At 43.2% G+C, this 15,218-nt stretch overlaps 1 long non-coding RNA gene across 1 annotated transcript; it reads left to right on the top strand.

Moving 5' to 3' along the window:
• The first annotated feature begins 402 nt into the window (after nucleotides 1-402).
• Nucleotides 403-14,976, top strand: LOC109370079. Its single transcript, XR_002119876.2, has 3 exons — nucleotides 403-1,162; nucleotides 5,829-5,916; nucleotides 14,798-14,976. It is a non-coding gene; the product is annotated as an uncharacterized LOC109370079 (long non-coding RNA).
• Nucleotides 14,977-15,218: the final 242 nt, after the last annotated feature.

Below are 15,218 nucleotides of genomic sequence, written 5' to 3'. Positions count from 1 at the left end.
CCTACGGCAATCGCCCTCGGTCCTTCCTGGACGGGGCAGCCTGGAGGTGCGAAGAAGACCGCCTCGGCCTCGACAACCTGACCTCCCATCGCATTCTCACTCACCACTCCCGCAGATTCCAGAGCCTCAAACCTGTTATGTAGGGGCACCCGGGGAACAGAGGCAGCTCGGGACGAGGGCTGCCTTGGACGCTGGACAAACAAACCGCCCAACCGCGCCGGCCGCCCGCGCTGTTCGTGCCGCTCCTGCTCCGCCTCCATCACGTCACAACGCCGCCGCCACGCGGAGGACAATGGTGGCCAGTGCTGCTGCCTGGCATGGCGGCCCGTCAGCCAGCTGAGGCCGTTCCATGCTTCGGTGCGGAATGCGTCTGCTCCAGAGCTGATTACCTCGCCGAAAAAAAAAAAAAAAAAGTCTGGCTCATTGGCCTTCTTAGCCGCAAGGGCGCATGTGGCTCATGGCTAACCTGTTGTCCACCAGGACACCCAGGTCCTTCTCTGCAGAGCTTAGTTCCAGCAGATCAGCCCCTAATCTGTACTGATGCATACATTTATTCTTCCCCAGGTGCAGAGCTCAGCACTTGCTCTTATTAAACCTCATAATGTTCCTTCCTGCCCAACTCTCCAGCCTGTCCAGGTCTTGCTGAATGGTAGCACAACCTTCTGGCGTGTCAGCCATTCCTCTCAGCTTTTTATCACCAGCAAACTTACTGAAGCTGGACTCTGTCCCTTCATCCAGGGCACTGACGAAGATGTTGAACAAGGCCAGACCCAGCACCAACCCCTAGAAAACACTGCTAATTACAGGTCTCCAACCAGCCTCTGCATTGCTGATGACAACCCTTTGAGTTCTGCCACTCAGCCAGGTTTCAATCCACCTCACTCATCTGTCCCACACTTCTTAAGTTTCATAACAAGGATGTTGTGGGAGAAGGTGTCAAATGCCTTGCTAAAGTCAAGGTACACTACATCCACTGCTCTCCCCACCAGTGATGACATCATAGTGATGATCTACCCAGCCAGTGATGACATCATAGAAGGCTATCATATTGGTCAAGCATGATTTCTCCTTGGTGAATCCATATTTCTGTCCCTGATAACCATCGTTTCTTCCAGTTGCTTGGGGATGGCATCTAGAACAAGTTGTTCCATCACTTTTCCAGGTATGAAATAGGGGCTGAGTGGCCTGTAGTTTCCCAGATCCTCCTTTTTGCCCTCTTTGAAGACTGGAGTGATATTGACTGTCCTTCAGTCTTCAGGCACCTCTTTCATTTGCCAGGACCTTTCAAAGATGATAGAGTGGTTCAGAAATCACCTCTGCCAGTTCTCTCAGCATAGGTGCATCTCATTGGAGCGCATGGATTTATGTACACTGATTTTGGTTAGCCACTCTCTAACTAGATCCACCTCAACCAATAGAAAATCTTCCTTTACCCAGACTCTCTCTCTTACACTTCATAGTCTGGGATTCCTGAGGGCTAGTTTTAGCATTAAAGACTGAAGCAAAGAAGCATTCAGGATCTCCGTATCAGCATCTCCTGTTACCAAGGCATCCACTTCATTTAGTAGGGTGACCCATATTTTCCCTAGTATTCCTTTTACTGTTGACATGCTTAAAGAAACCCTTCTTGCTATCCTTCACCTCCCTTGCAAGGTTTAATTCCAAGTGGGCTTTAGCCTTCTTCATTGATCCCTACAGGCCCTGACAACATTCCCGTTCTTTTTCCACATTTCATGGACCTTCTTTCCTCTTAGTTTATCCACGAGTTCCTTGCTCATCCACACAGGCCTCTTTCCTCAGTTTCTTACTCTTAAGGATGCAGTGATCTTGAGCTTGGATGAAGTGGTGTTTAAGCGCCAAACAGCTCTCATGGGCCTCCTTACCTCTACTGCTCTAGCCCATGACTAGTAAGTCTTTGAAGAAGTCAAAGATGGTTTTCCTGAAGTCCAGGGTAGCAATTCTACTTACTGCATTGCTTCTTCCGTACAAGATTTTGAACACCATCTTGTGATCGCTGCATCCCCCAACCATCTCATCCCTGAACAGCCCTTCCTTGTTAGTAAAAACAAGGTCAAGTAGCACACCCGTCCTTGTTGGCTCCTCCACCACCTGCATCAGAAAGTTATCATTCACACACTGTAGGAACTGCTTAGACCTTGTGTACCTGGCTGTGTTGCTTATCCAACAAATATCAGGATGGTTGAAGACCCCCATGAGAACCAGTGCTGGGGAACACGAGGATACTTCTAGCTGTTTGTAGAAGAACTCATCCACTTCCTCCTCCTGATCAGGTGGCCTGTAGTACACACCAACTGAGTCACCTATGTTAACACACTCCTTAGTTCTTACCCATTGCCTGACAAGTTCTTATCCTCTGCCTAATGAAGAACAGCAAGCCAAAGAAAATGTGGGCTGAAATGCACGAAAATTCTCAGTGGACCCAGCATCAGAATGATTCACCCTGAGAGAGTGTGAGGACAGAGCTGCAGAGAGAACATAAATCTTTTGGATAAGGAGGAGCACCTGAAAGTGAAGTTTTCATTGAAGTACAGCATACTTCCACTCCATTTTCATTGGGCACTCTGGGTCTCTACAGGCCCTGAAAGCCCCTGGGCAGAGACAAAGGCAGAGGCTTTTCTTGCACTGTGTTGCAATTACCAATTTTTATAAACTACCTTGTAGGCTAAGTAATGTCCAGTGGCTGTTAGATGTGTCATAGTAGGGTGTCAAACTCCAACAAGTACTTCCTGACTGCTGACCTCTTCGCTTTTTGCCCCTCACTGTCACCTCCCTGCCCAACGCCACTCGGTATGGCAGGTGGGACAGCCTGGTGGAGCCCTATGTAGCTCCAGAGTACTACTCCTGACACTGATTGATGAATTCTATTTAACTGTATCCTAGAGCAGCCCAGAGAGGTGGCAAAAGCAATAACAGAAATGGAAATAAGGTTCTGTAGACCAAGCAAAGTCCTGAGGGAGGCAAGGAAGGTAGTTTTTGAGCCCATGTGGTTACTGTTTCTGATCTTTCTTGCTGTGGCAGAGTATGGTGATATAAAATTCAGGCTTGCTGGTTGTGGTTTAGCAGGAAAAAGAAAGGGGGAGATACATTTGTGGAGACTAAAAGTGAAATAAATCCTTTCAAAGAATAATTTTCAAATATACTTCATTGGTAACTCATCCATCAGTACCAATGAGCTAATGATGTAGTATCAGGAATTGTCATCCTCTGAAAAATAACTCTTCTGATCAAGTGTGACATCAGCACAGAAGGTGATCTTTTCCGAAAAGGAAGTTCTGGTCCCCTGAGCTTCCTTCTGTCTGTGTTACAGAGATGTTTCTAATACATACCAGCTCACTCAGACAGGGGGTTGGCACAAGCCTCCTCAGTGTCCTGCTGGGCTCTTTGCCTATGATCACATTGCCCATCTCTCCATGCAGCCTGCTCTTTCTCCGTAGACCATATAAGCCTAGAAAACCCCCAAAACAAGCACAGTAGGCAAGAGAAAAGCCATGAGCAGCCCAACTGTGAAGAGAACAGGGCCAGTAGGAAGGGCAGGTCACTGTCCTCCCCAGAGCACTTGGGACTCCCATGTCCCGGTCCCAAGTCTCATAGCCATCCCTCTCAAGGATTTTTTTCTACATACTCAGGAGGAAATGCCTAGTGGTTGTAGTCTAAATCTCATAGGATGGTGCTTCTGGGGCACAGTTTTCCTCTGGGCAACAAAATTCATTTTTCCTCGTGCTGTGAGAGATTTATACCAGCCCCAGATTTTCTGTCAACTATGTACTTTATACCCTGGCTGCTGCAGAGTAGGTTGAGGGGAGAGAAGTGAGCCAAGATAGCTTCCCTTCTCTGACAATGACTTACTTGGGTGGGAGATCTATTTTTTTTTCCATTGAGAAGTCTGACTGAGAGCTTTTTCAGGCAAAATATATTCATTTCTGGGAAAAAAAAAAAAGAAAAAAGAAAAAGAAAAAAAAGTTTGGCTTCAGAGGTTGTAATGAAAAAGACAGGCCAACCCCAAACCATGCATTTTCCTCAGTGAATAAAATTTTTTGTTAGTGAAAACCTAAAACTGATAAGCCAGCATTAATGCTGACATGGAAAAGTTTCTTCTTTACTTTCTGGCCATGTCCTTTTATCCTCTAACTCAGAAAAATGGAGTATAATATGCCTCTTGCTCTCCAAAGACCTGAATAAATTTAAGCAGACAGATGTATAATGAGGTTTATTTAACAGACCCTTTTATACTACAGATGTTTCCACAGACAAGCATGAACGTGGAATCCATCAGTTTCACAGGAAGCTCTTAATACCCACTTGAATTTAAAATACACACTTAAGAAAAAATTGCATTGTATTTTAATAGCTGTGAGTGACTTTGGAGGTTGTGAACACAGGGAGACAAGTGGATGTATTGGCATCAGGCATTAATTCCCATTTTAAGTTCTAGCAGTGTGCGGCCGTCCTTGAACTGTCACAGTGCAGCCACTGCTTTTCTGGTCTTGAGAGGGCTTTTTCTGACCAGAAACCAGCAATCATAGCAAATTCTATTGCAGTTTCATTAGTCAAACAAACACCCACTGGAGACCACTGTTTTCACTAATAGCATGCTAACACATTTGGTCAAATCCTATGTGTAATGCCAACAGAGATTTAAATGATAATTCAAAGTTTAAGCCAAAGCTCACTTATGCCCTATTAGGGTCACCTTTGTAGGGGCCAAATTTCACAGCAGTGAGAGGAAAGAGAAGAAATAGATATCCAGCACAACTAACACAATTAAGTGGTCAGCTAACTCATCCATGAATTGCTTTGAATGAGAGAATTCTGATGGAATCCTTTTACTTGTAAAACCACTGATTCTCTTTCCTCAATGCTTGTAAGGAAAGACAGATATGAAAAAGCACTCCTGATGACATCCACACGTTCGTGTGCTTTCCAGTATGGTGGGAAATGCATGTGAGCAATTCCTTATGGCGGCTTTCACACAGTTCCCAGACACAAAAGTAAACCTGAAGGAAACGACATAGCCCAGAGGCATGGTCTCTCCTTGTGCTGAGGGTCACTTCATCCACTTAACTCAGCAGTGGCTGAAAATCCACTCTGTAGCCTAAAGAAATGTTGCCTAGTCACTCATTTCCAGGCTGCTGCCTGAGAGCATAGCAGGGCTCTCTTACTTCAGTTGGATGAAATGTTTTTAGGAGAAATTTCTCTGACAATCTGTGTATATCACCTTCTGTTACATGATACACAGTCTTTTCAGCATTATTCAGTCAATGCTAATTTAATCTTCATTGCAAGCCTTTATATCTAAATCATTTATATCTCTTTTTTTGACAATACAAACAAATTTCAAACCAGGTGTTGCAGCACAAGAATTATTATTTCATGGGTAGCTTGTGTGTGGGAGAATATTTCATTATCACTTTAGCTTCTTTGTTCCCTCAAGACAAAGAATGGAGAGGTCAGACTATCCCAGTGTCCTTTGAGAGATGTTAGAAGCAAAGATTTTGCTGAGCTGCCCTGACTCAGGTGCATGGCTTTGCTTTTTTAGTATATGCAGGCAGTGGTCTGGGAAGGCTCAAAAATGCTTCGGGAGACTTTGTGACTTTTTTTTTTACACGAAACTTGTCAGAAATAATGGTCTTTTAGGAAAACAAGATAACCTTGATTGGATATTGACTCCTATTTTATGGTTGTGTAGGGCAGTGATTTCTAGCAGCATGTTGTCACATGAAAAAACACCCAAAACCCAAAGTTATCACAAGGGTCTGTTAACTCCCTGTGACTAAGGAACTGTTTTTTTTTGTGCTATGCTGCCATAGTGACTGCCTCTGCACAGTCAGAATTGAAGGAGAATGGACTTCACCTTGACAAAGGCAGCTTGAATCTACTGATGCTGTGAAAGCTTCTGTGAGTATCCATTTTTCTGCATCAGGCTGCCTTCATGCATGGTCTCAGTCTGTCAGTGTAGCTTGACATTGGAGCCTGGAGAAGACTGCTGACATCAGCCGCACAGAAAGCAATAGTGTAAGTAATGCACACAGGCATCTGTTCCATTTCGTTGCTTGTCTCAAGAGAGAAGATTCTTGAAAGTCCAGAATATGCTCTCTATGAGTTCAGCATGATTGCAAGCACCATAGGAAGTTCTGAAAAAGAAAAATACCACAGTTTTAATAGAAGACTAATGTGGTTGCTGAAGCAAGGGGGGGACTTCATCTCTCCTTAATCCATAATGGATACAAAATGTGAGACTCCTGTTTCTCTAAATTACTTCTTACTAAGGCACTTCAGCGCACTAATCTCGGTAAATAGCCATCCCATTGTAGCTTCTCTCTAGGCACCCACTAACTTAGCCTCCCACTCCCATGCTGGAAGAAGAAGTGGCTGCTGCTGACTGCTGAATTATAGGCATTGCCAGGATGACATTTCGTAACAACAAAAATCTTAACAAACAAACAAACAAAAGGAAAGCAACTGAGAAAGCATCTGAGAGGAATAGGATGTGTTTTCCAACTGCTGTACATGTGACAGCATGATACCTGCTAAGACAGCATGAGCAGGAGATGGTGCCAACACGCAGCAATGAGCCACCTACTGCTTCTCATGGAACTAGATGCAAGCAGGATCTCTTCCAATCATCTAGCAGTATCGCCAGCCCAGGTATTTGAGCCTCAGTTTAATTTTAGCAGCTGCTGTCAATCAGGAGGTGTGGGCAGTTGCACATAAGGGTCTTGGCCAATCCTTCCCTTCACTTTCCAAATTGCAGTTCAAGTAAACTAATAAAGGAAAGCTTCAGGTATGAGAGCTGAGGTTGCCCCTCCGCTTCAGTGCTGTGCAATGTCTCAGGCTCTGATCCCAGAGACAGTGGCAAACACAAGCTAAGCAGGGCCTGTCGCTTGTCCTGTGTGTTTATATGCTTCTGTCCCCATATAAACTTCTCCACTGAGTCTGTGCAGCAGCTTACAGGAACACATAATTAAAAGGATCACAGAACTAATCAAGATGAAAAATAACCCTAACAAAATATACTGTGAGAGTTATTTTAAATAATATATCAATTCTATGCAAATACCAGGCATGCCTACTAATACATTATGTCATATATAGTTGTAAACTATAGTACGTAAACTTTTAATATATCTACTGCAAAACATCAAAACTTTACATTTCCAAATCAGATGAGTTTATTGCTGTGATTCACTTTCCACTGACGTACAACAACAAAACCCCACTTCATAGAGCCTCTGCCATGCATTCTGCTAGTTCTTACAGCCCCCTTCATTGTTGGGAGCCCAGGTCTGATCTCTTCACCTTAAAAGACAGCAGCCAACACACTGTAGTCAGGACAGAAAATGTATTTCATAGAATCACAAAATCGTTAAGGTAGGAAAAGACCTCTAAGATCACCCAGTCCAACCTTCAGCCCACACCCAGCACGCTCACTGCCCACATCCCTCAGTGCCACATCCACACGGCTCTTGAACACCTCCAGGGACGGTGACTGCACCACCTCCCTGGGCAGCCTGTGCCACTGCCTCACTGCTCTTGCTAAGAAGAAATTTCTCTTAATATCCAACCTGATTTAATGCAATGAGCATAAAATCCGGGCAACAGCAATGATGGTCCCCCAAACAATCAGCCTTTTGACCCTCCATCATCTGCCTGGTCTGCAACCTAATGATGAGAGAAACAGCCAGGCCATAGTGCATGCCCTGCTCTCAGCTGCAGCCCCAGAGTGATCTGCCCATCCTCTCTCAGCTCCCACGGCATGGCACTCACACACCATACTGTGTAGCAGTGTAACGAAAATGACTTTTTAATAAAATTTTGAAGCCAGAGGTAAAAAGATCATAAATCTTTAGAAACAGCTCATTAGGAAGCTGGAATTAAGCACAAGTGAGTAGGAATTTTAAAGATGACATCCTAATTTTTTAATTTAAATTATTGGTACTGCAATCTTCTATTAATTTCCTTCAAATTTGTGTATGGACTTAAGAAAAAATACAGCCCCCATCTATCTTGTCAGACACATACGTTCAGGATTTTAACAGCAAGAGATTGAGAGCACAAGCCCAAGGTTAGTGCAGAGAAAGCTGCAGAAGGACCCTCTGCCATGGGAAGTCTGAGCACCTCTCATTTTTTAGCACAAGGCCCACAGATCCTCGTGGCCACACAGTTTCTTTTTTCTACATTACTTCAGCTGGAGAGCTTCAAGCACACCGCTGAAAATGTCAGAGAACAAATCAGAATTGAGAATAGAGCGCTACTGATGTGCACCTCAACACATGCAAAGAGAGGGGCAGCGCTCCTTCCTGCAGCACTTGTGCTGGTACAAGTGCCACTGTCTGACACTTCGCCCCAGGGGAAGGGAGAAGTGCTGGGATTCCGAACTTCCTCCAAATAACTGTCCTCCCACTAGTTCAGCACAACGATCAGGAAACATTAGAAACCATCAGAGTTGCAGGAGGGCTGTGTGGAAGGAAAGGACCTTGGGGTCCTGTTTGATGCTTGGCTCAATGTGATCAAGTAGAGTACCCAGGTGGTCAAAGAGGCCTACGGCATCCTGGCTTGTATGAGCAGTAGTGCAGCCAGCAGCCAGCAGTGATCATCCCTCTGTACTCAGCTCTGGTGAGGCCGCACCTTTAGTGCTGTATTCAGTTTTGGACCCCTCACTACAAGAAAGATATTGAGGCCCTGGACCGTGTCCAGAGAAGGACAACAAAGCTGTTGAGGGGTCTGGAGAACAACTCTTATGGGAAGCAGCTGAGGGAGCTGTGGTTGTTCAGTCTGGAGAAGAAGAGGTTCATGGGAGACCTTACCACTCTCTACAACCACCTGAATGGAGATTGTGGTGAGGTGGGGGTCAGTCTCTTTTCCCAGGTAACAGAGATAGGATGAGAGGGAATGGCCTCAAGTTTGCCAAGGGAGGTTAGGAAAAATTAATTCTTAGGAAGAGTGGTGAGGCAGTGGCTCAGGCTGCCCAGGGAGGCGGTGGAGTCACCATCCCTGGAGGTGTTCAAGAGCCATGTGGATGTGGCACTGAAGGACGTGGTCAGTGGGTGTGGCATGGAAGGTGGGCAGTTGGACTAGTTGATCTTAGAGGATTTTCCAAACTTTATGATTCTATGATCTCTAGGTGTGTCACTGCAGATAGGAGGAGTGTAATTTTCACAGTTGCAGAAGGGCTGGGTTGAATATAATCACTACCAGTTGATGCAGTGCATTTGTTGTTCAGAACTCTGGGAGATGGGATTTGTCTGAGTGCAGGAAGGTGGAAGCTCAGTACCCACAAACACCAGGCACAGATGGTGTGAGGAGGAAGAGGAGCAATGCAATCCACATGGAGATGTGCAAACAGCAAACCTCAGGAGAGGTCAGGTGCAGCATTGCAAATGGGCAGCTCACTGCTGGGCTTTGTGAAAAGCTGTGAAGCAGCATGAAAAAATAAAAATCCAGTAAAAATGGATTTGTACTTTCAAGAGCAGTTGTAACAGACTCCCTGCAAAGTCTGGCCAGAGGCTCTGAGAGTGTTTTATCACTGTAGTCCTTGCCTCTGTGATGGTTTGTAGCAAAACCAAGCATCTTTCTCATAGGGAAAAAAAAGCCTGTGACGTGATGCTGGCCGCATGTGCCAAGACTCACCATTGTTAATGAATTCCTTACTTTCAACGTGATACATCTTTTTTGCTTGCTTTCCAGCCTTCTTGTGTTCTTGTGTTCCTTTGTGCATTTGCACGTCACCTTACCAGATTTTTCTGGGCGTTTGTGAAAAATGTTTCACATTTTTCTAATGTGAAATATGACCAAGTACATGCAAAGCATTGGCATGCATTCATCATTACCTCTTTCCCAGATTTAATTTTCTTGACTGCATTGTTCACATGTTTCTTGGCTGGCAGCACCCTTACCGGTACCCTTAGGCTACAAATACCCACTGATTCCCCTGAGGCTTGGACCACGTGGAACTTCCCCTATAAGACTGCCAAACACCCATAGCAGTGACACTTTCCCTGCTCCTTGCCTCAGCATGCACACAAGCCACTCTCATTAGCATTTTGTACTGAGAGCAGCCCCATCTTGGCCTAGTGGTTTTGAGGAATGGGTCTGCAACAGCCCAGAGGTAAAGCAACCCTCAGGGCATAGAGCCAATGCAAGGCAGAGCAAAGGCCCTGGCAGTCAAGCAGTGGTACTGCCCGTGTCGGCACACTGGGACACGATTGCTTTAGTGAGGGTGAGCCAGCCATGCTACACAGGACAACAAGGACCTTCTCCTTTTAGCAGGCTCCCATTCCTCATGGGGAGGACACAGGCTACCACACTGGTGGGTGATATCACCCACCCAGCCCTAGAATGGCAGAGTGCAGACTGGAGTGGGAGCAATGCCATCAGACAGCATTATCTGCCGGGCAGAATACTAAGTCCCGTCGCCTTGGAAATGCCCCACACTACCCACACAGAGAGTTCAGCTCTACCATATGTGTGTACATATTGCCTTCTTATAACCTCAGGCTGTGCCCTCTCAATTCAGAGCATCATCGAATTTTATAGTGCTGCTGTGTTTGAACTCATTGTCAGAGCGACATCAGCTGGGAGAAGCTGGTACTGGAGCAGAGTTGCATTTCTAAGAAGTTTATATCCAACCAAAACCAAATTGCTCCCTGGTTCTAAGCAGAGCATCTCAGTTCTTCCAATATCCAAAAATCCTGGGCAAATTATAACTTCTTTTAATCCGAAAGCAACTGATGACTTCTCGCTTCAAAAGAGTTACCCAGATTAATACCAAATGAAGTACTTCAATTATTCATGCGAACCATAAATTCTTTATAAATTAAATTAACAAGAGAAAACTAGAGAGAAAGAGTGAAGCACACACTGGTGAAAGGACAGAGTTGGGTTTTTCTCTTTCAGTCATATAGAAATGAATCTTCAGCACTTGCTCTCAAGAGGTTGGAGCTGGCAATTGCCATACCACAGGGATGGCTGGTTGGCACAATTCTTTCATTTTTGGTCACTGTATTTTAATATTTTAAGACTATATGTTTCTCATTAAAAGGCAAGGCAGCTGCAACACAATGCTAAGTGATTCAGCATATGTTTGTAATAATTTCTGTTTCTGGCTGGCAATATATATTACATTACACGCAAGAACATCATATATTTCATATGATCTTGGCGTAGGTCAGGATCGTATTTCTTTCTGACAGATATTAACAATTGCTGTAAAGTAAATTACCTTAGATAATTCTGGCATTCGTAGATGAGTGGAAAACACACCAAGATTTTCTTTGGAAAGAAAGTATACTTCATTTTCAAATACATGATAGTTGAGGTTGAAGAAATCCTCCTCTGAGAGGAAGATGGGTAAAAAAAGCCTTGGAGACTCAGAACCTATGTTGAAAGATTCGTATTTTTCTTGCAGCAGGAGGCTGTAATCTTTATGGAAATTTTTCAGCTGAAGAACTCCATAGGTGCAGTTGAGCTTGTCTTTTGGGAAAAGAAGCTGCATGAACTCTTACTTAGCAATGCCTATGGTGTATGCTACTCTCTAATCTATTATGGATTTATTGAACCACCACAGCATTGACAGAAGGACTTTGGATTATGATTGTGTCTAGTGACTAAAGTCGTGCAGTCCTGGCAAGTGATGGGCATTTTCAGTGCCTAGGGTAAGTCTCGCAAAGGGAAATTGCCACTTTTTTCATACAGAAAGCTGAATACCCTAAAGGTCACAGGAAACAAAGCTTTCTAGACACAAGCTAATTTAAGAAATAGCCATGAAAAATTGGACTGCATGCAGCAAGTCTTTTGGGAAAAGGGAGAAAGCCGAGATTCCCAGAACAACATCACTCTTGGGCTTTCCTTGGCACCAACCCCCTTTGGTCCAGAGACAGGTGCTGAGCTAGTATGTTCCCTGGGACTACTGTCAGGAAATGGAGTTGTCTTTAGCTCATCCATTTCATTAAAGGAGTTTCAAGGTGATATCACAAAAGGGAAGGTGCTCAGTGGAGTAAATATCTCCAGTAATTCTCAAACAATTAATTGAAGTTAGATTGAGCTGAAGCTTGCTTGTTTCTCAGCAGCAAACAGCATGTGGCCAAACTTCAGTTTTGTTGCTGGTTGAAAGAAAATTATAATCAGTAGTAGCTCAAGCAATAGAAAATTCCAGGAAAAGCAGAGAGCATTGCAGTACAGTTCTCTTTTGCAAGAGTTCTTCTACGATCACAAGGCCAAATACAGTTTAAAAGAAGAAATACAGATGCCCCAGTATTTAGAAGCTTTGGAAACAAAGGCTTTAAACGGGCCACATAAAATGTTTAATTGGTCAGTGCTCTAATATAACACTCTGTTGGGAAGTTGACTGGTCCTGGAATGAATCTGTTACCTGGAGTTGAAAGTAATTCTCCATGGGACATTTGAAGTTTAATCAGACCAGCTTTTTCAAAACCCTATGCTGAAGCCCACGTAATGAGAAATGTTTCTAGCTGAATGGTATTAAAAATGAAAGAGAGAAACTACTCTTTCTTGCCCAAGGGCGTAATGAATTTCAGTTGCTTCAGTTTTTAGATAGCAAGGATATACACAAAAGCTATGCTGAAGCTGTCTGGTTTATTTACATCTGAGATGTAGTGCCAGCAGGAGACAACTCCTGGCTTACAACACCAGGGCCACTTTCAGCCAGTGGTCAGCATCAGCAGAAATCACTGCTTTTTCTCAGAGAAATTAGGAGTTTCTCGTCTTCCTTGCATTTTAGTTTTCTGGCGATGTTTGTTTCCCCCCCTGCTTGCTTGTGTGTACGTTCAGTCAACATTAGTGCTCTACCTGGATGTAAACACAGCCTATTAAATAACATTGCCATCCTCAGTCAAAATTTCAGAGTACCTTTTATACCTCTACAGAAAACATTTTTATTTCTTCCTTCATTTTTTCTCTTCCATCTCTTAAAAAAAATAAAATAAAATAAAAGCACTCCTTTATTTAAACTTCCTCTGTGGAGTAGTGAAGACCAAAAGACACAATACTGTCTGACCAAGCAAGGATACAAGCAAAAACCCACACAATATATACAACCATAGAATCATTAAGATTGAAAAAGACCTCCAAGATCATATAGCTCAACCGTCAGCCCACCCCCAAAATGCTCACAAACCACATCCCACTGCTATATCTTGAACACCTCCAGAGATGGTGACTCCACCGCCTCCCTGAACAGCCTGTGCCACTGCTTCACCCCTCCTGAAAAGAAATTGCCCTTAACACCCAACCTGAACTTCCGTACTTCGACTACTTCAGAAGTTGAACAGTTCAGCAAATGGTTACTCCGCAGCTGCTGGCTGCAACAAGACTGACTTGTGCTTTATTTTCCTACAGAGCAGCCTGATTTGGGTATGTTCTTGCTTGGGTATTCAGTCTCACAGAACTTGGAACACTCCAGGGTTTTGTAACCCTTTGAATACAACTGTCCCAGGTGTGGAAAAGATCGTAGAGCAGCAAAGACAGACTTTTGTTCCTAAAAATCCTACAATAAAAGCCTTCCCCATCTAATTTTTCCTTTTGTTCTTACAGAACTCATTGTAGGGCTGATGGATTATTCCTGAGGACATGTTCAAGCTCCTGTTACAATTCCTAGTCCCATGGTGGGAACAGTTCAGGTCATTTTATTAGGAAACCAAAATCCCATTGTGGGTATATGTATTTCCACACAGTTACTGTGAAGTCCAACATTTTGGCATGCCTTAGGACACAGAGAATGTACTTCATTGGGGAAAAAAAAAGGTGTTGAGTTTCTGCAATAAAACTTTACCTTAATTAGGATTTTTTCTAAAACAACTTTATTTTTTGGTCTTAGTCCTGAAATAGGCAAAACTGTGTCTCACAGATATCTTTTCCTCTAATTAATCTAATTAATCTCATCTCTTTCACTTTCTTGCATTTTCACATTTTCAAACTTTTCTTTCCATGCACACACTTCGCAGCTTTCACCCTTACTTGTTAGTGTGGGTTTGTTTAGGTTTTTTCTTTTCCCCCCGTTACTTTTATTAATCCATTTATTTTACGTACACTTATATCTCACTTCCTTCTATAACAGGCTTCTTGCAAGCTCAGCTCCTATGAAGCATACGCCTTGAGAGTGAGCATACTGAAAAACCCAGGTTTGGTAGGAAGAAGGGGAAAGCAGTTAACTTTTTTTTTTAAACCCAAAATATACCTTTCCCTAACTGGGAAGAATTACAAACAAGCAACAAATCTTATTTTCAAGAAACAGCTTGTTTGGTGCCAACCGTGCTTGCTTAAATTATAATTCATGTAACTATTTCTGCTTGTTTTTGATTTGTGAGTTTTGATACATGGAAATACACCTCCTGAATGGTAATTTCTTCCCTTTCGATTATAACACAAATCGCAAACATGAGAAAAGATGTGTTAAGATGTTAGATCTATTATGGATAAAAATACAGTTTCTATGAGTTTTCACACTCATCACAACTACAATGAGATAATCAAGTGTTTCTCCTGCAGCTTCTAAACAACAGTTCAACACTGGCAGCCTGAAAGCAACCTCAAAGAATTAACCTAATGTTTCGAACATCTACTATCCAGCAGTCCCTTCACAATTCAAGAACTGCTGGGCAATAAAAAAAAACATTTCAGACAATTTCAGCTGTTTCTGGTAGCATTAGACAAATACCTAAGTACCAACGTTTCTGACACTTACCTCCACTTTTTAACTACTTTCTTTCAGTAACAGCTTACGATCGTTCTCTTATTATCTTCAAATTCTCTCCTTTCATAGATTGCTATGGTGATACTACCTCATAAATGAACATACCTGGATGTTGCGTGTCGCAAACCCCAAACACAAGGATCAGATCCTCTGTTGAGATAACTCCATAAACTGCAGACATCTTCTGGCTTCATCGCCATTACCACCATTTAATCCAGAAAATCAGTGCCACAATTATTTTAATTAGAGGCAGGTATCAAATATATATATATTTTTTCCTTCTCCCTTCTCAGCCTTTTTTTTTTAACCTTAATTTCAAATTATTAATGGCTAAAACATCAATACTCTCCAATTACAAGCTGGTAAAGTTTCAGTTTGATGCCTGGTTAGGTGCTGTGAGTACTCAACCTGAAATACAGATACAGAATGTAACTGAGGCATATTATTAATTACTGAAGTAATATTGTTTAGCATAATTCATATTACAAAT

The sequence above is a fragment of the Meleagris gallopavo genome, chromosome 1 (genome assembly GCF_000146605.3).
Source record: "Meleagris gallopavo isolate NT-WF06-2002-E0010 breed Aviagen turkey brand Nicholas breeding stock chromosome 1, Turkey_5.1, whole genome shotgun sequence".
NCBI lineage: Eukaryota > Metazoa > Chordata > Aves > Galliformes > Phasianidae > Meleagris > Meleagris gallopavo.
This window is presented reverse-complemented; position numbering and strand designations above follow the sequence as displayed.